The 22341-nt window shown below is 38.7% G+C and overlaps 1 long non-coding RNA gene across 1 annotated transcript; it reads left to right on the top strand.

Annotated features, from left to right (window-relative positions):
• Nucleotides 1–523: 523 nt before the first annotated feature.
• LOC108681178 lies at nt 524–17048 on the top strand. Its single transcript, XR_001931476.2, has 2 exons — nt 524–671; nt 15593–17048. It is a non-coding gene; the product is annotated as an uncharacterized LOC108681178 (long non-coding RNA).
• The last annotated feature ends 5293 nt before the right edge of the window (nt 17049–22341 follow it).

Below are 22341 nucleotides of genomic sequence, written 5' to 3'. Positions count from 1 at the left end.
TTGAGAACTTGACTTCATAGGACGTTAGGCACTCTAGCGTTCTTACCTATGGAAAGGAATATGAACTAAGTGTGAAGTATGGCAAAGCTGGCGTCCGGCATGCACCCCCTTTTGTTAGTTTCTACGTCACGCTTATGAAATAAAGCGGAGAAAAACCGTGGACTATTTTCCACCCGTTGAGCCACACGAACGTGTCATTGACTTTACGGAGAGAAGTCAAAAAGTACCAGTTTTACTCACGGTAATCAAAAAATCTGAATTTTCATGTATGAAAAGTTGGGAAATATTGCTCATACAGGAAAATTTATTGCTAAAATACATATATGTTATATTATCATTATAATAACTTATATCAATCATTTTATTTTAATTCTGTCGTCTATAATTCAGAAAAATAATCAGTCAAGTGACATAACTCGTCAAAATGTTAATATGTAGCAATATTGATTTTTTTTAATCAGTGAGACCAATTGAGTATGAGTTGAAAGAACGTAGATGTGCGGAACCGCAGTCCGCACTGAAAGCGCATCCATTTCATAGTTAGTCATGTTTAGTTGCGGTAGAATCAGTCTTGCTTGCTTTATTTGCTATCCTAAATTTTAATTGAGAAATAGGCAGTTATTGCTATCTCACCATTTTTGTCTTTGAAATCTGTGGTCATTCCTATTGAGGTATGTTATCTGAAGTTAGACAATACATTGAATAAAATTAGATTTGCTCAATTAATCAAATTAATGAAGCAAGGTTCACCGTTCAACGGTTCAAGCACTTATCAAGGGGAGCGCTGCCGTATCCCAAAAATTTGACTCTTAAATCAGCCCAAGAGCCAATGCCAACCCAACCCTCTACATGCAATAGAAATATTCAGCCTAACACCTATGCAGCTGTTCTTACTTGCCTCATCTCGCCACACCAGCTTGAAAAAAGCAATGATTCAGCCCACAAGCTGATACTCCAAACGGATTATGCCCAAGCAGCCCAATAGCTCCTAGTCCTACACCAATGATTTAAGCCCATACCATCACTTCTTACAAATGTCGTAAGCCACAGGGTCCGCAGACCGCACCAGACTGCCGTAAGTGGGAACGGCCCTGCACTGAGTGCACTGGACTGTCGCCATAGTGGCAAACCACAGCTTTTTTAGAATCGGTTCATTTTCAATTTCCTTATTTACCAAAGATTTAAATCAATTCCTTATGTATGATACTGCTGGTATCCAGGATACTTTACTGGTCTACTTATAGTTATAGGACTCACAAATGAACTTGAGGGCTAGTCTGGAAAAGTCCTATTTTTGTCTGAAATATCGCGGCTCTAATATCATATAATTTCAGTAGGTATGAAATCTCGTGGCTCGAATGTCATAAATTTTTGTTTGATTAAAAAATCGCGGTTTGCACTTCGCAAAAATGTCATTTCATAAAATTTTCAACTTCTGCAATCCGCATTGCTTTACCGTTTCCACCAAAAATATCTTGCAGAAAAAACATAAACATCGTAATGTAAACAAATAAACAAAACGTTTGTTGAAGATCGCGCATAGTTGCGGTCATGTCAAAGCGATCAGACTGTATATTAACACGTGCTGAACTTACAGTAGAGACAATCAGCTTGAAAGCATCCCCATCAACCAATCACAGCTTGAAAGCATCCCCATCAACCAATCACAGCTTGAAAGCATCCCCATCAACCAATCACAGCTAGAAAGCAGATAATATTACAATTCCAGTAACCAATCTCAGCTGGAAAGTTGGAAGGGGCTAAAATCACAATCCCATCAACCAATCACAGCTGGAAAGTGATAGGTTATGTATATAATATAATGGAGTAAATGGACTGAAAGTGGAAAGTTCCTGGCCTTTCCAAGGTTTCAGGTCCTGCTTTCCAATATGCTATGTGTACTAGTTAATTTAATATCCCTCTAGAATTCCACACTGCAGTTGAGGGAGAGTCTAAAAAACTCTCTGCTTTGCCACTATGACTGTCGCATCACCTTACCCACTTCGCAGGTGTAACTAAGCCCAGCCCTGATGCTCACCAGCATCTTCTTTCTCCACACTTACCCCCTTCTCTCCACCTTTCCGCGAAAGGGTTAGGTTAGGTTTGGTTAGAATTCTTCCGCAAGCTGGTACCGAAAGGAGGGGGAGCAGGGGGTAAGCATGGAGGTTTAGCTTCCAGAAGAACGGACAGGCTGGAAGGTAGCAGTGTACTGATAGCACTGTGGTGCAGAACATTCTTTATCAAAAGTGGGGAAGGGGCTAGGCTGCATGGAATAGAAATATGTTGGGGTTTAGCGTGTGGGTTACGACCATTGTATTTGCGGCCTGCAGCTCATTGGCTCACTGGTTTACATCCATGAAGGGGTTTGGTCCCTGTGGCTTTCAGCATGTAATCATGTTGGCTAATTTGCTCTGCAGCATGCTTGCGCATGGGGTGAAGTATGAAAATTATGCTGGTATTGGGCAAGGCTGGGCTATTTCAGTCGTCCCTTATCAAGCATCAAGGTTGCAGTTGATAAGGTCAACGGTAGCTTGTTAGGGTATGATGGTCGATGGATATCCCATCTTGCTTTCATCAGTTTCATCTTCATGGTTGAAAATTCATTAGTGGATAAACATTTGCTGTGATTATATCAGTAGTATATAAATTATTATATATAATCACAGCAAATTATTATTATTATAATATTATTAGTATATATAGTAGTATATAAATTATTATTTTATATTGCAGATGCAGATTGTATTTTATTTTATGCATATCTACAAAGTAAAGGTCAGTTGCACAATTTTCTAAATTTTGCTGTAGCCTGTATATCATCCCAAGGTCACAAGGTGCAGAGTTTGCAAGCTGCATCACCAAGATATTGATTTAGCCCAAAGTGGCACCAGCCATTTTCAAGATGCTTTGCCTGGTGGTTTTCAATAAGAAAATGCTGCTAACAACTTTGATAGTAAATCCCTTACTCTCCACGGAGCACGGACTGCAACACAAACACTTGCACTCATCGCAAGTCGCAACTGATTTCCGGAGGTGTTGAATTCCAGAGGGGTAGGTTACCGTAGGTATATATTAACTGGTAAACATAGCAAATCGGAAAGCAGGACCCAAAAATCTGGAATGTCCAGCACACTTCCACTTTCAGTCCATCATCATCATCACTGATGAGTCTCTGCAAGATGCCACAGTTGTTTCATTGAAAAAACAGCGCTTGCATCATCACAGTAACAAGAATCCAATCAACGCTTTGGACACGTGTCCAACGTAACAGTCACAAGAACTCAGTCAAGAAGAATCCAATCAACGCTTGAATGCGTCCAACGTACTGTCACAGGGATCCAATCATTGCTAGAATGTGTGCAACGTCACAGCCACTGGAATCCAATCAGTGATAGAAAGCTAGTAGGGACCGCCTCAAATGCACTAAATGTTAACGCACTGATGCTAACTTAATGCGTAATGCTACAATTCTTATTTCAAGAGCGTAAAACAATAGTGTAGTTATTTCATTATTGATGGAAATTGCAAAGAATAACATCTTCACTATGTACACTCACTCACAAATACATGAAAAACTGCCTATGATTCAATCCACGAATACAAAACTGACAACCGATGCAATCAGCTGAGACATACAATCTCCTTTTGTCTGTATGGAATTCTGTATAGGTAATATATTATCTTGTTTACAAAACAAAATGTATCGAAAAATTTACCACCTTACACCTTCCACCGAAGTGACAATTGATACTCTTACACTGAGCTCGTCAGAAACTGCGGACACCCGGACAGCTGCATTTCCTTTAACTCGCTTGCGTGTGGTTCAAAAACCGATAAGTTTGCGACTCTTCCCTCCAAATCATACACTAGTCGTGTATCCGTATCAACAAATTTTTGTAATGAATATGTTCCAAAATAAAAATAAAAATTACGCAAACTTTTGCAGAAAATTATCACGATTTCACCGGTACCAACAAAGTTCTCGAATCCACACGAAATGATGGGATAAACTGCTATGGCAACATTGTGTTGACTAAACATAAACTGCATATGGCAACACTGTGTTGACAGTTGACATTAGACAAGACGGTGTCAGACACCTTGTTTTGGTCTTGTAAAGTTCAATTTCATAATAAAAAATAAAATGTATAAAAAAAATTTTTTAAAGACCACGTTTTTCATGTGGACTCAAAAGTAGAAAATAATTTTTCTTTAGAAATAGTGGTTGAATTCAAAATTAAAATTAAGGCATGCCTAAATGAAGATGCGCCCCACGTTTTTCGTTTTGATGTAAAATATTTTAACTGAAATACAAAAGACCAAGAGAATGAAAGCAAACAGAGATCAGTAGCTGCCTAATTATTTATTTTTATTTTATATTTGAATTTTCTACTTTTGAGTCCACATGAAAAACGTGGTCTTTGAAAATTTTTGTTATACATTTTATTTTCTACTTTTCGTTTTTTAAGTATTTTATTTTCTCATTTTTAGTCCGTTGCTACACATGAAACACGTTGTTGCGAGCCAATTTACTTGACTTGATGTACGTATCGATGATACGAAGCGTATCATCGATGATACGATGATACGAAGCGTATCATCGATATACGCAGTCTAAACACGAATATCCTCTTGAGGATGACGTGCATTAAATTTTCCAACCCCTGCTTGTGAGTTCCTTTAGAGTTTATACACCTGGAAACATGCAACAAATTATTGATTATTGTATTGTTATTGGGAGCTGAGCTTCCCTAAAAGTTTCAGAGCGCTAGCTAATGGGAAAGTTGGTGAAATATCGATTGCAAGATTTGATCATCACAGACACGAAAGCGAGCTAAGAAAAACGATTTGATCCATATTTCACAGTGACATTTAAATGATAGAAAATTGTTTCAAAAATTAAACACCAATTGATACGCTTCTATATACGAATTTATTCATGTTTTTGCCCTATAATGTCGAATTTGTCTTAATAACTTCACTCCACTTCAAATCCTGAATGATTTTGTCTCCCATGGCAAGTTTTTGAACGTCTTGTGTCATTTAGAAAACGTTGGTTGTTTATAAGCAGTAATTATTTTATTTTATTGAACCCAAGAAAGTTTAGTCATCGAAATGACAACATCATTAAATTTAAAATATTAAGCTATATGAGTGATATCATCAATTATCAAAGAAGTTGTAAGAAAAAAATCTTTGTTTTGATGTAAAAGAATGTTTTTAATTTAAAAGAAATGCAATACTTGATTTTCAGAAATACAATGCAAAAATTAATGATCCCTATTAGAATTCAACAGGCGCGACTCATTCAGAATTAAATTGAAAAAGTTGGTACCTATTTGAAATTTATGATTTTACAGATTGCTTAATTGAACGCAGTGCAGAAATTCAAGATCACCTATGAGTATGAATTTAAGTCTCATGACTGAAGATCTCAAAATTTATTGTACTACCACATATGTTTGATACATAAGCTTTTTGTCCTTTTGATGAACAGAGTTTATTTAGGTTCTATTGACTGTAATAGGTAGAACGATGCGACATATTTGTGGCCATCCAACGATCGGTTGACGGCTTTGAATCTTGATACCACTGTACAAATATTGCGGTGGACACATCTTCCAGAAGTTTCAATGCAAAGATTCTTATTTAAAGGATAATAAATCGATTCGTAGTTGTTTACTCGAATTACTCCCACCTATAGATAAAAATGAACATTATTCAATTTATTTTAAATGTTTTTCATGAATTCACATTAAAATATTTATTTTGAAATCAACCATGTCAAAGTAATGAAATAATTTGTTTTAATAGTTTTACGCTTCCGAAAATATTTCAAACATCTATCAGGAATATCGTAATTAATCATTCTCTTGCATTGAGTATATTAACGTTATGAATCGTGCTGCCGCTGCCGCGATCATCATTCGTTTTCGTAGTTGCATGCCGGGCGCCTGCTTTTGTTGTTCTATTTAGTCTCGCTCCCATGAATTGCGTGTTTAGTGTGTGCATCATGGAAAAGTCTGCTTTAAACTTTACAGCGTAGTCACTCACGGTAGCTGTAATTACTTTATTAAGTTTAGTTCTTTGCAGTCATACTAAGAGACAAATCTTTAAGGAACTAATACTTTGTATAATTTTAATTGTTGAGTGAAAGCTGCGCCTGCAGCCTTGCTGGGATGCTGGCACGCAACATTTCCAAGTGAATTACCTTATAGAAACTTAGCTTTTAAGCCTAATAACTAAACTTTTAAGCCTAATAAGTTCATTTTTTTGCCTTAAATAATGTTGTATCGAAAAACTGTTGTAGGTGTATCGGGAATAATATATGAACCGTCAATATTAGAATTCCATCCTGGACTCACTCAGCCTTTTGTTGCGATCAGTCAGCCGAACGAAAAACGTACCGTCAACCGGGGCTACTCGGGACGGTTTTGAGCGTTTTTTGTTAATAACTTCTTACGATGAAACATTTCATAAACAAGTTTAGGCTCATTTTATAGCTCTTTGCGAGGGCTATCGAATGGCATCTTCAAAAAAATTCCATATGCTATTCGTAAGTGCCAGAAGCAAAAAAAGAGTGTCCCGAGTAGCCCCGTCAAATGGGGCTACTCGGGACACTGGGAATGAAACTTCATTTTAAAACACTTGAAGCATGCAGAGCGTACTCATCCATTACTAACAGTACTCTGAAGTCCGCCTCTTTCATTGTTGATGATGTAGAGGTAGAATAAATGACATTTTCTGTGATTTTTACTTGTTTTTCCTTTATTGATATGATATTGCCATATACATTAATTACCGTATTATTAATGTGCAATTCTCGTATTATTGATGTGATATTACCGTATCCATGAACATGCCCTTGAGCATTTACAACAACCTTGTCCACTGCAAGCTTCGTATCAGCAGCCTTATAGCATTTTTTTCTGTATCTGTAAGCTTACAGGACAGCTTGTAATTTCACATCATTTTAATTGGGTTAAGTGAATTTACTATAGTAAAAAAGATCGTGAAAAACATACCTGAAACAGAAAGGAATATTTTAGTGACAACCAACGTATCTTTTGGAGAAATAAATCGTAGTTTAGGTCAATTACTTTTTTTGCTACTATAACAGTTTTACGCCGTGTCGGAGGTGCATCCCGAGTTGCCCCGCCAGTCCCGAGTTGCCCCGGTTGACGGTAAACAAAGAAGGTAGCAGGGAAACCAACTGCACCAGCAACCAATGTGAAATCAACATCAATATGGTCATGTGAAAAAATGAAAGATACGAATTCTTCTATATTAAAAATTTATCAGTAACTGACATTCAAAAGAAATCAGAATGGTTTAATAACGTTCATAAATATTATACATGGGTGCAGAATCAATAGTGTGCAACAGTGGCGGGAATCTAATGATGGTTAGTGGTTAGTTCTCATTACACAATCGCCAATCGGTGAGTGAGGTAACTACAGAACATTACTGCAGATAAAGCTCCCAAACTTCGAGACGATAATTGAATGAAAACTTTACGTGATATATTGTGAGCCTTCTAAAGTTTTAATAATGAAGAAATCACAAGGTTCACAGAATCTAAAGGTTTGAATGCTAAATTTCTGACTTTCGAGTACTCTATTGACCTTGAGTCTATTCTAGTCAGTCAACTGTGAAGTGTCATGTTTGTTGTGCATTGCCTTTTCTTTGAGAAGTTTCTCCAACTGCTGATGAGTTTCTCCTCAATTTGAAAGCTGAGGTAACGAATAGGTGCCATAAATGTTTGTTTATATTTAATTTGAAACTATTATGTTGGGAGTAAATAGTATTTCCTTCTGTAGATCCATCCCTCTTGCTCATCTGTGAGTGACACGCGCAATTAACAATCTTGCATGGGACCTTCTCTGTGTTGCCTGACTTGACGTTCATACAATCATAGCTACCGTAACCGAAGCCGATTTCTGACGGCCTGCAAACCTGTTTCTAGTTGCCTGGAACATTTTTTTTAAGGCGGAATGCTTTTTTTATGTGAACCATGAATTTTAGAATTCCAGCCTGCAGTCAGTGAGAACATTGAAAAATGTGTCAAAGTTGATAGTTGACCTTGCTCTACCAAATTGTGATAAACTGTTTGTGTAGAAAGAATATTATGGCTTGAGACTTTTAAATAGGTCTGTGAATATATTAGGAATCCTTTCAGTATACTTGTATTCCCTGATTTCAAGTGGTAAAAAAATTAATAGATGATTAAGTTAAGAGACGGTTTTAGACACATAACTAATTCTGACACAGCTTGGAATTAGACACATACAGCTCGTTCCAAGCTGTGTGCAAAAATTAGAACTTTAAAGCCTAATTAAGTAGTGTTCAATATTCAATAGTGTTCTAATTGCAAGCTGTCATATTCCAATACAGCTCACACAGAGATCGGAATTCGAACAGAAGAGTGTTGGCATTGTTACCGGAGGTTAAATTAGGCTACTGTGTAGCCCAACCTTCATGTCTCTCTTTACTAATTATCATATTTCTTTAGTTCTCAATCCAACTCAATTTAAATTAAATATTTTTTATCTTTTTCAGTATAGATGACCAAATTATCATTTGCAAACTTGAATTATCACTCTTAAGTATTTGGATTCCTACTCAGTATCTCACTCAGCCTGGGCACTCAGTTGCACTGGTGAGTGGTATGGAAATTTATATAATTGATTCATTGATAATTTAGGTTAAGTTTTGTCTTTGTATTTTGCTAATTTCATTGATATTAACTTCTTGTGTTCCCTTGCATTTTACTTTGGTTGTGTTCATCTCTGACTGATATGGTTTAGTTTGAGGAAGTCAATTTATTATATTGGATTATGGTTATAGTTAATTCTAGTAAGCTTATGTTCTCAATTCATCTTGCAGTGTTCCTTTATTTATCTGTCCACTTGTGATTCCTTTTAATTCAATCCTCATGCGAGTACTCATTAATTTTAAAAATAAATTCACAATATGGAGATGAGCTTTTACTAGTTTTATGGAGTTTAATGGTTCTTGCTTTGTTTACATTCTACATCCCATCAGGTTATCATTCATTCATGATTTGCATTTTTATTCTGTTCTTTTAACAACCATTTCATTTGCAATTTTATTAAGTTGTGTGTTTATTTACTGTCCCATATTTTAATTCATTTTGCATTAGAACCAGTCTTTCATTTTCCTTCATTCAGAGTAGGGTTGTTGCCAGTTAGTTAGAAGCAGATAACAGGTTTATCTCACCTGCGGCGTGAGACATTTTAGACCTGGCAACAGCATTACAAATTAGTAGAGTTTGAAGCGCAGCTGGAATTAGTCTCACAAAATGCCAAATTTAGTCACACACAGTGTTGGAATATATGGATTTGGTAGGTCTGCATTCGAAAAGGCTTTTAAATAAATGTCAACATTTTGTGACATTTCATTGTTGCTGGCGCGTAGTGCAGTGTTTTTAGAGTGAGGTAAAGCAAACCGAACTCGAGTTGTGCGTACCGTCAAGAGGGGCTACTCGGGATGGGCAGGGTAACTCGGGACAGTCCTCTGACATGGCCTAAAATTAATTGGAATATTGCAAAACTAAATATAGTGGTATGAATGTCAACATTTTTCCTATCTATGTAGTATAAAGGAAGTTCAAAAAATACTACATTCACTAGCTTTGAAAAATTCCTGAAAAAAGTGGTGAAAAACGATATTTTGAAAAGTTACTTCTGCTAAGGTCTGTAGCAAAAAAATATTCGCCATATTAAAAAAATTTACTTACATAAAAGCTGCACCAGGTGTCAGCTTGAAAACGTAATTAACAGATTTTGCCTATCTCATTAAAAAAATGGTGGTCATTTCTGCATGGCAGGGCTACTCCGGACACCCCCCCAGGTCTATTCGGGACACCCCCAAAAGCACATTTACAGTAAAACCTCAGTTAGCAACGGCTCCAGTTAAGAAAAAAATTGATTAAAAACAAAGAATATTGATTACATTTACCTTGCTGAGCGAAAAAAGTTCACTTATCGAAAAATTAGTGCATCATCGGTCATCACAAAATTGTGCATAGAATGTCTTATTTAGAATTGTGCACCAGGCATCATAGAATAGAAAGTAATTGACCTAAACTATGATTTATTTCTCCATAACATGTGATGGTTGTCACTAGAACATTCCTTTCTGTTTCAGGTATGTTTTTCACAATCTTTTTAGCGCATTTTCTCATTTTTGGAAAAAATGCACTATTGTGCTCGCCATGTCCATCTGTCTGTCCATCCGTCTGTCCGTGACCTCAAGTTTTTGTCGACGAGAAAATGCGCTCTCTGTCACTCACTGCAGTGAGTACTGAGTTACATTTTTTTTATAGTAAATTCACTTAACTCAATTAAAATGGTGTGAAATTACAAGCCATCCTGTAAGCTTACAGATACAGAAAAAATGCTATAAGGCTGCTGATCTGAAGCTTGCAGTGGACAAGATTGTTGTAAATGCTCAATGGCATGTTCATGGATATGGTAATATTGCATCAATAATACAGTAATATCCCATCAATAATACGGTACCATCAACTGGGGTGACTTTGGCTGCCAGGTGACTTCAGCCGCCACGTTTTTGATTTTGTTTTGCAAACAAAAGCGGGGTCATAAATGATGGCCAAAGTCACTCTGGCATTTATGACCTCATTTACAACCCTGGCGTTTATGACCCCAGCATTTACGACCCTGTTTTTGTTTGCAAAACAAAATAAAAAACCTGGCCAAAGTCACCCCAGTTGACAGTAATTAATGTTTATGGCAATATCATATCAATGAAGGCAAAACGAGTAAAAATCACAGAAAATGTCATTTATTCTACCTCTACATCATCTAAAATGAAAGAAGAGGACTTCAGAGTACTGTTAGTAATGGATGAGCACACTCTGCATGCTTCAAATATTTTAAAACTAAGTTTTATTCCAAGTGTCCCAAGTAGCCCCGTTCGATGGGGCTACTCGGGACACTCTTTTTTTGCTTCTGGCATCTTACGAATAGCATATGGAATTTTTTTGAAGATGCCATTTGATAGCCCTCGCAAAGAGCTACAAAATGAGCCTAAACTTGTTTATGAAATGTTTCATGGTAAGAAGCTATTAACAAAAAACGCTCAAAACCATCCTGAGTAGCCCTGGTTGATGGTACGGTGTATTTTTTACAGCCATTCATATTTTGCTACGTCCTTAAAGTGTCGGAATATATACTGCGTTCACCCTATCCAACTTACTGGAAACCTTACTCTGGCTTACTGTGTGTGCTTGCCGCTTGCGGAGTTACGGTTTTCCAGATTTTCAACCATTTCCTAAATAGTTGACCAAACATTGCTGAATATCTAAAATGCAAGATTTTATCACCGCGTTTTCTTAACGGATAGAAAAGAAAAACATTTACTCCTACAAAACATTTAAGTTATGTGAAATGTTATGTAATGTTATGTCAGAGTAAATGTTTTGCTTTTTTGTCCATTAAGAAAATGTGGTTTCTAAAATTTTTTTTTATTTGTTTTATCAGAAAAACATGGTTTATAAAATATTTTTTATATTTATTTATTTTCTTCTTTTTAGTTAGCAACTTTAGCAATTCAAATCAATTTCCAGGGTTGGAAAGTGTGGATGTCCGAGAAAAAACTCATTTCCTAACCGTCAATTTTTATTATTATTTTTTGTTTATTTTTTTTTCTAAGAAAATTTTTTTTAATTATTACGGTATTTCTGATGATCAAATCTTGAATTGTTAGGCAGCATAAGCATGCATGCCAAATTTCAAATTTCTAGGATGTTCAGAAGAGCTCTAAATTAAGGTCTGCATTTTTGATTACAGACAGACAGACGGACATGAAACGAAGCTAAGAAAAAAGTTGTAATAATAAAATAGTCAAATTAACTCCCACAGTCTTGGCCTAAAAAATCAAAAATCCCGAAATTGTTGATGAAAATTTTGTGATCTGCATATTTGACGCCCAATTTAACTCGGTATTGAATGGTAAAGGTTTATGTTAGAGGGCAACAATTATTTATAATATGTATCAACTATCGTGATGAAATGACATATTATTCAAGTCCTACACCAAGATGATAATATGAAATCATTATGCAAGATGAATCGCTAGTTATGTCAAATATAAGATAGATTTTACTCGATCGTACGTCGTTATCGATTACGTCGGTTACACGTTGTGGCGTCGCTGAGCATATATATTGATAAAATAGCTCGATATAATACAGGTTCATAAAATATCTCATTAAAATGACCTTGTCTGAACCTTAATTTGACGTTATGACAGTATACATCAATAAGACATTTTGTTCATCATTAACGCTGGCAATAATAAATTTTCGCAACCATCAATATGCGTTTTTTAAAACGTCAAACGTCAATGAGCGTATATATAGATAGCGTTTATAAATCGATGTTTTCACGACTCGATTAATTTACATTTTTATTTAACGCTACTTCATTAACGCAGTCATTCAGCAATATTACTGGACCTTTTCAGTTTTTAATATTGACCAGGCTAGTAGACGTTATTAAAAGTCCATTTATGGAATTGCTCTCAGTGTGATACGTACCGTCAGGGATGATCGGCAACAAATAGCGTCACATTGCAATGTGCGTGGATAATGGTTTGACAGTCGGCAATCGGCATGTACCTATAACAGGAATACTGTATGCGTGCAGTGAGCGTTGCTATAGCGATGTTGTTGGCATGCTGTTAGCGCGCTCGAGGACGCAGGATACTCCGCAGGATACACTGCTATGCTGTCGCGTGTGCTTTTAGCTCTATAGCGCGTGCGTGTCGCGTGTGAATGTGACATCATTCGTACAGAAATCGATTATTGCTTACGATTTTACTAATAAGTCCGTTTTATAAGAATTTTATATAGGAAACATGTCCCATCCTCTACGACAATTGCTATTGGGCTGACATTTTTACCATTTCGTAGTTGTACAGCTAAATCAGTTTCGCCTTTAATTTTAAGCGCGTCGCCTGTATAGCGGAAACTGTGTTAATGCTTGTCGGAGTTATTAGAGCAACATCTTTTAGAGCGCTCAGCTTATTCAGAGTCGCTTTGGACTCAGTATCGAGAAAATCTCTTATTTTACGATCATTAACAATAAGTTTGATGATCGGGACGCGCACATTTATTTTATCGCCTTATCGTCGAACAGTTTAACTGTCAACGGTCGTCTGAAGATCGACAAGGAACATTGTTCACGCTTGTCTATTGTCTACAGCATTTTGATGTCAAAGGAACCATCCTGGCTATGCCTCAACAGCATATCGCGGGCATTATTTAACTGCATTATTTCCCGCGATCATCTGTCAATCCCGTAAAAGTAAAATGAATTTGCATCGTCCAATCATTGTCGGACGTTTCCTTCTCACCTTCTGCAGTGCCTAGCTGACATGGCGGCTCACCTGCTAATACTTTGCCTCCGAAATTGGGCAATTTTAGCTGGTGAAAAAATATATTGAATTGAAGCTCGTAGTATTACCGTCTCCGTCGTTGATGTGAAGACATCGTTGCAGTCGTTGCGATGGTAGATGTAGGGACGAGCGCTGTCACCGATGCTGGCGAGGATGCTGGAGCTTTGTCCACCATGTTTAGTTTTATATCACTGCACATTACTGTCAGGATAACGCACAGGCACTTTTACGTTCTCAAACCGGCCGTTGCTTATTTTCAGTATTTAGACTGTCATCTAAGTCTGTGTCACTGCCACTCAAAAGTCACTTTCACTTAGAAACAATTAACTGAAGGACTGTTCGGCGCCACTGTCAGGTGTCTATTTCTGCGACCACCTGATGGATTTGTACTGAGGGTCTGGGTACTATTGTTCCAAGTATGACTAAGGCAGGACAAGTGAAACACGATTAACACTAGAACTATTATAATAATGAACTGGCTCGGTGAGTACAGAAGGACGGGGATTGACAGGTACAGCACAAGTATGTGCCGGAGGAGCGGCTAGCAAGATGACGGCTAGGCAGTACCGCTGCGACTGACGAGCGATGCACTGCTCTGGCTATAAATAGTCCTTAACAGGGATGACGTCACTAGGCGTGACTCTACCATGTGGGTACAGAACAAGCTATTAGATGGTGACGTATTATGACCTAGAGGGTGATAGAAGATACCCTGACAAGTTTATTTAAATGGCCAATGCTGTCAGAGGGAGAGAACCTGCTAATCTTGAGAAATATTTTGGGAAATATTTCACACAGAAATATTTTAATTCTCCTGATTCCTGTGAAGCTTATTATTCACACTGATGAATTGAATTGCAATTTTGATGAATTTCACTTCCTAATTAAATATATTTATGTTTATCTGGGGGATAACTTCAATTCCCAAAATTGATAATCTTCAATTAAAATATAGCCTGCATATGGATGTTTGAACGCTAGTATTCAAGTTGACATATATACATTCCTGACACAAAAGCTAAAATTATTCTTGTTACAAACCTATTCACAATTATTTATAATTCTGATTGCATTGTGAATGCATGGCTGCATCTTTCCCCCATGCCGCAGGCAGTGCAGGCTTACAGTGCTGTTTAGAACACTACTTAGTTACTGAATGAGAAATTTGTTCATTTTGAAACACTTCTCTTTAACTTCACTTCTTGTTTGTCTGTTACAAATCTTTTAATCGAAATTTAACACACTTCTACTTATCCTAAGGATCCGAAATTTTGCACACTTGCGCGTAAAGTTGGAGACAATACATGAATCAAATGACAAAATAAATAATTTTAGGAATAAACATTTTTTTTCAATATTAAAAAAACTGAAAAAATAATTTTGTCAGCTGCAAATCTTATAGGTAATTGATATTTGACACACTTTTACTTGTCCAATTGATATGAAATTTTGCACACTTGTGTGAAGTTGGAAGCAATGCATGAATAAATTGACAGAATAAATAATTTTGAGAAAAATTTTGTGTGTTAAAAAAATTGAAAAATTAATTTTTTTAGTATCTGAAAATAAAATTAGAAATTCATTGGATTGTAACATTGGAAACACTGGATTCTTTAGAAGTGTTGTCTTTAAGAAGTAATTTTTAAACCTTTATTATTAATATTCTTTTTAACCTTTGGATATTTAATTATTGCTAGGTTTGACTTGCACAAGTTGCTCAAAGTTTAAGATTCTATTTAAGATATTCATAATTTGAATGTTATGGAACCAGCCAAATAAAGTATGATTGAATTTTGTAGATAACTTCACTGACCAGCAAAATTCCATTAATTTATTATATAACTTATCCTATCAAGGTGATTGGTGGTAAGAAAGTAGGACAGAGTTTATTTCTGCTAGTTAATCTAATGATACCACTCATTCAAGTTTAATTGATATCTAAATATGCATGGTTTAAGAGTTTTCATGTATTGATAGGCAGAAGTTCCTGTTTTTAAGAAACCAGAAAAGTAATTTGTATCCATAGGTGTGATCCTTGGGCATCTAGCAGCGATATCTTTTTTGATTTCAATTTTTTAATAGCAATCAATGTATCTCACTGTAGTACGGTTTACTTTGAGCATGGCTTGACCATTTTTTTATTCTACAGCAGTCCACTGTGCAAAATGGCGACCCAGATGCAGGCAAGTGATGTCCAGCTGAAGCTTGAGAATGGCACTTACTCTCTGATGCTAGAACCGCTTGTTCTTGCGTTTGACGACTCACACGAGGTTTATTTACACAAGGATGGACCGAATCAAGATTTTATAAAACATCTACAAGGGCTGGATGATTGGCCAGAAAAAAGTTTTCCAACCCAGAAGCTGAAGGCATCTGGATACCGAGACGAGTTTAACCTGGGAATTATCTACTCAAGATATTTCGAGTCCAGGGAGAAGCTGGATTCCCTGTACTCTCAGCAGTGGCAATCTGAGAAACCATTTAATCGGAACAAGAAAGTGGAGACTGTGGAAAAAATTTCATTTCAGAAGGCCTTGGAACTTCTGTCTGTGAAGATCTCCTGCAACATGGATTATTATTTGGCAAATCACGAAGAAATGGAAAAGGATTTAGGACGAAAGTTAGGCAATTTTGATCGAGATGATGAGAAATTAGTGAAAGGTTTGGAACAGGAGCTGTTTTATAACCAAGTAATTAAAATTATCGGAGAAAGCGAGGATGATGACCGGGCTACCTTTTCAGTGATGGTCAAAGACTTCAGGAATTTGTTTTATGATGGGAATAGCACGTTCGCTACAGCAAAACATGGAGAACATTACCTCTTTTTCCATTATCTTTATCCATAGTGAGCTGAAGTTGTAAACTTTGTACCGCAAGAGAAGGACGTTTGCTTCTAGTGAATTTGGTGCTGTGAATATATGTTTATTTATTAAACCTGCGAGCTGAAGCTGTAAACTTTGTACCGCAGGAGAAGGACGTTTGCTTTTAGTGAATTTGGTGCTGTGAATATATGTTTCTTTATTAAACATGCGAGCTGAAGTTGTAAACTTTGTTTGTACCGCAAGAGAAGGACGTTTGCTTCTAGAGAATTTGGTGCTGTGAATATGTTTCTTTATTGAACCTGTTGCCTTTATTGAACTTGTTGCCTTGATTTACGCTGTCGGTCGCAGTCAAATAAAAATGTGAATATCTTCTGACCTTGATTAGTCATTCATAAAATATTTTGGTTTAATGGAAGCTGTCGCGCTAGAAAAAACTCCTATGACTCTGCACTCAATTCAGAATGCCTTGAGAAATAAATATTTGTGGCCAAATTTTTTAGTCTAAAAATTTCATTGTACTCAAACCTGCGTTTCTGGGTCGTTTCTGGGTGGAATTGTGATAGAAATAATTCTCCTAATTTTGAGAGCACCTTTATCTTCTGCTTAAGCTTTAGCCAATATGCCCTTAGCATTTTCTTTAATTTCCATGAGCTTAGACCATTAAGCTACCTAGGTACTTCATAAATAACATTCACAACTTTCTATTTTTATCCCTTCATGGCTTTCACAGGTGAGGATTGGATACATTTTAGATGGAGAATTCTAATAAACTTCTAATGATTCCTCAACTTATTTTCCAATTATTGACAAATTTGTCGAAAGCAGCCACCACAGATTAGCATCTTATGATATTAATTTTCCTTAAAGATTTCTCTAATAGAAAATATATAAGTGGTGCAAGCTGCCAGCATCCATTATAAGCATAAAAGGGCATTCTTGATGCTTTTCTTTTTAGTTTAATTTCGGAAAACGTACTTCTCGTGGTGATCAACCAGAAAGAATAACCTCATCCCCTCAGGGTTTACGTTACGTTACTTTCTTAATATATAATGTCAGGTTGTGAAGCCGTAGCGGTTAAATTTGGCGCGTAGTTGGTTCTCGAGGTGGCCGCAACGAATAAACAAGAAGGTAAAAATTACAACCCTTGAGAAATTCAGCACTCCCTATATTATAAAAAAGCTATCCGTTTACAGGGCCGCTTTTGCATCAGTCGATTTTTTCACGGCTTACGGGACAACTTACAGCCTGGGCAAATGACACGACCGACAAGATAATCTAGAACCTAGGTAAATGTCACGACATACAAAGTAATCTTGAGCCTCGATGAATTAGTGACACACAAAAAGAACACGGTAATAGCAAAGGAATTCCCAAGCAAATAGCGGCTCTGCCCCATTAAATTCCCAACGAGTATATCACCGGCTTTGTGACGGAGGCGTGGGTTGGACTTGCGTAGATTTGAAACTAGCTTCTTAGCAGGTTGGTGTTATGTGAGGGACGACGCGGTGCGGTTGCTGGTGACGATGGAGCTTCTCCTTGATAGTGCCCCCCTGAGAAATCTGCGTATCGGTTTTTTCATGGTGGACAGCATCGAATACGTCACTGCAGATACTTTCGAAGATGTAATTCGGTTTCTTCTCTGTAGATAATTTGAATACTTCGCTGTCGATACTTTCGATGATGTAATTCGGTTTCTTCTCTGTAGATAGTTTTGAATACTTCGTTGCAGGTGCTTTCGAGTATGTAATTCGGTTTCTTCTCTGTAGACACTTGCGGAATTCTTGGCTCCGATGGCAATTTCTTATCCCGTGCGTCACAACTGCTGATGCCTCTTAATACTGCCGTAACAACCGTGGTTAACAAACACTTTCGACTGTCTCTTTGACCTACAGGTACATCTCACAATTCTGTATACCTCACAATACGCCGGGCGTCTATTGACCGGCCGCTTGGTAGACCACTGTTCAAGACTTCACTCCAGGTTCAACTGACTCCCATAGCCGTAGTGACTAGTGCGCCGCGCTTGATTAGGAATGATGATTAGGAATAAGACAAATTATAAATAAAGTTTATGATTATGGGATGATTAAGAATAGGAATAAATTATAAACAAGAATAGGAAACGCGGACTTAGGGGAAAACACATGTCGTCAGGGAAATTTAAGTGACGCCTCGCGCGGGTGGCGAGCTGGGCTAGATAAAGGAGCGAGGTAGAAGCAGAGGAAGCGGAGTTAGCATCTACCAGAGCTGGGAGACAGTCGAGCTGTGTGTAGAATCTTAGTGAGTCAGTCGAGAGCAGGTGCTCGTAAAATCCGCATGTCGTTCTGTAGCGCGACCAAAAACTGAGTGTGCCGGTGTGCAATCGTACTAGGATTCACGGAACAGTGAATACTTCCAGTGAACAAGCCAGCCGCGTACGAAATATTGCCGCGAAGAAACACTACCGACGAAGAAATCGTGGAACGGACCCGGGAGATTTCCCCGACCAATTCTCATCGAACAAAAGGAAGCTCCGACTAAATTGCCGCCGAGATAGAGTTGTATTTCCAGCATCTACGGAGAAGAAATACCCACGTGTACTACATTAATCCACGACGCCACCACCCGGAAGAACCCCTCAAAACCCTACTCGGAGGACCCCGAGTTGCTCAAGCCCCAGAAAAAAAATCGCCCCGGGGAACACTGCTGGAGCAACTGCCAGGGCTCACACCGGAGCTTCGTCGTCATGAAAACACTGGATCTTTAAGCGCTCATGGGCCGCTAGATTTGCACGCGAACTCAAATCATTGGAATACAATTTTGGCACTCCCAGCAAGCTAACTTTACAATACTGATACTTTAAATTGACAATTGAACTTTACACTAGTGAATACATTGAATCTGACACTCAAGACCATAAAATTGGCGAAATTGACAATTGAACTTTACACTAGAGAATACCGTACATTGAATCTGACGATCAATACCATCAAATTGGTACTATCACGTGACTCAACACTCTTGGGACGTAACGATTTGAAAGCCAAATCCTTTCGTTAGCGTAGACGAGTGCGATTCACCGCTCCACCACGTCTTCTGAGTCTGCGAAGTCGTCCGTGAGCCCTTGCTTCTTGGCGACCGAGATCGACTCGAGGAGCTGGCCGCGATCCACCGCCTGGGTCGACGAACTCTCATCGAAGGAACTGAGAACTTGTTTCATGCAGATCGGTTTCAAATTTTGCTGTCGACGTGGACGCCACGTCTCGAGAGCAGGCGACTCCAACAACCCTCACTGATCTCTGTGTAGGATTCAATTCAAGAGGTGTTGTACCCGCGCTCTGAGCGTGAGTAGATATCGGCGATGTTATCACATGACTCCGCTGAGTAGCCGATGAATGTGAGATTAAGTGTATGCAAGACCGGTAAGGCGCTCCGCTGAGTAGCCGATATAGGCGAAACTGGCACCGCGCTCCGCAGAGGAGCCGATGTTGGCGAAACTGGCACCGCGCTTCGCGGAGGAGCCGATGTCGGCGAGGTCGCTCTGGGACCAGGAGAACAAACAACTCTGCTCGGGGCCTCAAGCACGGTCGACACAGATAAACTTGTGACTGCTACCGTGTCCTCGGAACGAACCACTGTGTTTGACGCTTCGGTATGATGCGGCGCTGATGAAGGAGCGACCGCACCCATGCCCTCAGACCGAGCCGCTGTGCTCGACGTCCCAGCATGATGCGGCGCTGACGGGGAGACCGCAAAAATGCCCTCTGGACGAGCCACTGTGCTCGACGCTTTGGCATATGACGAGTGGCGGTCGTCTGTCTTCTTAGAGGATTGATTCTATTCGGAAATCAGCATGTATTTCGAGGAGGCTCTCATGACTGGCGTCTGGGCGACATTAATTACACCGAACTTGGGAGATTTATAAGGTTCGTACAGACCATGGAAAATATGAAATGTTCTGGAATTTAATTTTTCATTTTCCAGGCCTAAAAAGTACTGGAATTTCATTTCAGATTATGGAAAATACTGGAATTTGCAAAAAAGTAAAAAAAGGAAGTATTTTTCTGTGCTGCGTGTGTTAACCCTAATCGCCACGGGTTGTCGTGTCACGCTACAACCTCGGGTGCAAATGATATCTGCCCTTAATTTTGTTAAGTATTTATTAGGTGTCTTCTATTTTACATACGCTGCGATTATTTTACCAGGTATTAATATAGATTGTTTCCTATCAAATGCAGTCTTCAAACGCACAATTGTGAACTCGAATCCATTATTGAAAATTATGAGAATGATGGGACCGAATTTCTGGCCTCAAGCAGAGCCATCTCCGTGTACAACTTCGACCGCTCGAACTTGTGTCTATGTTACCCATGGGGAGGAGACTGTAAGTCATTCACGTGTGCGTGTGCCTGAGATATCGCTGGTGAATGTGCAGCTTCAGCACTTGCGCACCTGCATCCTCATCGCTAGTTTCTATCAAAGTTTCTTTGTTCCTATAGTTTTTTTATCTCATTGTCTGTGACTTCGTTGTCCGCCATTGAAAGAACTGCATGAAATGAAACGCATTAGCGGAGCGGGAAGCTCGAGTACCTCCCTGAAGTTCCAGCTAAAACATTATTGATCCAACGCCGAGAATAGATATCAGTTGAAGAGTATCTCGACAGACAAGGCTGTGAGATTTGTGGTTATTTTTACGGTGGTTATTAGACACTAAGGGCGTTTTCCCGCTAACCCTACGCGATTAGCAGTCTCTTCTTGCGTTCTGATTGGTTCTCCAATCACGTGATTGTCGGTCATGCTACTGGAGAACCAATCACGTGAGCTCGGTCACCAAGCTCAGTTGCATTCGAAACTATTTGATGTGCAGAGGCAGCCTTCCATCTTAAGCGTGCAATTTCTACATGCTACATCACCATGCGTGGAAAGTGTAAATTTCATGACTTGTGGTTAAAAATAGAAGCTTATTGTGACTGGCTTGCTCGCCATCCCAAGCATGAAGGTTTGGCGATATGTACATAGTGCTCGAAAGGCTTCGATGTGTCAAATATGGGGGAAGCAGCTTTGAAAAGCCATGCCAAAGGCAGTAAACACACCAAGTTAGCTAAGCAACACAGTGAAGTGAACAGCAAAGCGCAGTTACGCGTTTCCGATTTGTGGTCTGATGACAGCAATGCAACTGCAGTTTCTTGCTCCAAAAGTGTATCAGGGAATAGTCCGTCGCAAAAGTCAGCACGCATCAGCACTGCAGTGTCTACTGCCACTGTGAATGTAGAGACGGAGAGCAGGCCTGTATCCACTGTCGAAGCCAACCCCAATGCCGAACTAACCAGCTTTGTAACAAAAGAAGATGTTCTGACGTCTGAAATTTGATGGGCATTGAAAATGGTGACATCTCACTTTTCTTTTAAAAGCTATGGAAAAGTGATTTAAGTGAGCAAGCAGCAGATGAATATGCAGAAGCAATGGAGAGAAAGGGGGATTTGAAAATAATCGCAAAGTTCAACCCCATGAGGCGATCTCTGAAAACAAAGCAACATGAGCTAGACACTCTTGAACTGAACATTAAAGAAAAAGTTGATGAAATAACTGCCAGTTGAATGTTAGGGTAGTGGTGTTGAATCGTGTTTTGAACTGTATTGACATTATCATGTGCAATATTGTGTGCATTACTCAATATTTGTTGTGATATGACACTATTGAATTCATAATAATAAAAGTGTGGGCTTGATTTCCAGATTTGTGTCATTTTGATCCTCTGTGTCTGCCCGCTCATTGTATTTACACGTTTGCTAGTTATCAACTTTAGGAGATAGAATATGCACGGTTAAGGTGCCTGTACACAGGAATAGTACTAGCCGCTAGTTCATCCGGCGCTTGAACTGTCCACGCTACTAGCCTCGTGTATAGGGGTTCAGCCGCTTCAGAGGCATGCGCCGGCAAGTGCTCGAGGCGCGGCCGAGAAAGACAACGATGTGTTGATATCTTGGCTGGAGAAGTGGCTAGTAGCGCTGATGCAGCCATGGTGAGAGCATCTGTGCCGCTCCTGTGAAGTACGTATCTTGGGTCACGTAAATCATGGCTTGTTTGAACGATAATG

The sequence above is a fragment of the Hyalella azteca genome, unplaced genomic scaffold (assembly GCF_000764305.2).
Source record: "Hyalella azteca isolate HAZT.00-mixed unplaced genomic scaffold, Hazt_2.0.2 contig5366, whole genome shotgun sequence".
NCBI lineage: Eukaryota > Metazoa > Arthropoda > Malacostraca > Amphipoda > Hyalellidae > Hyalella > Hyalella azteca.
Note: the sequence above shows the minus strand (reverse complement) of the source record. Positions and strands in the feature narration are given on the sequence as shown.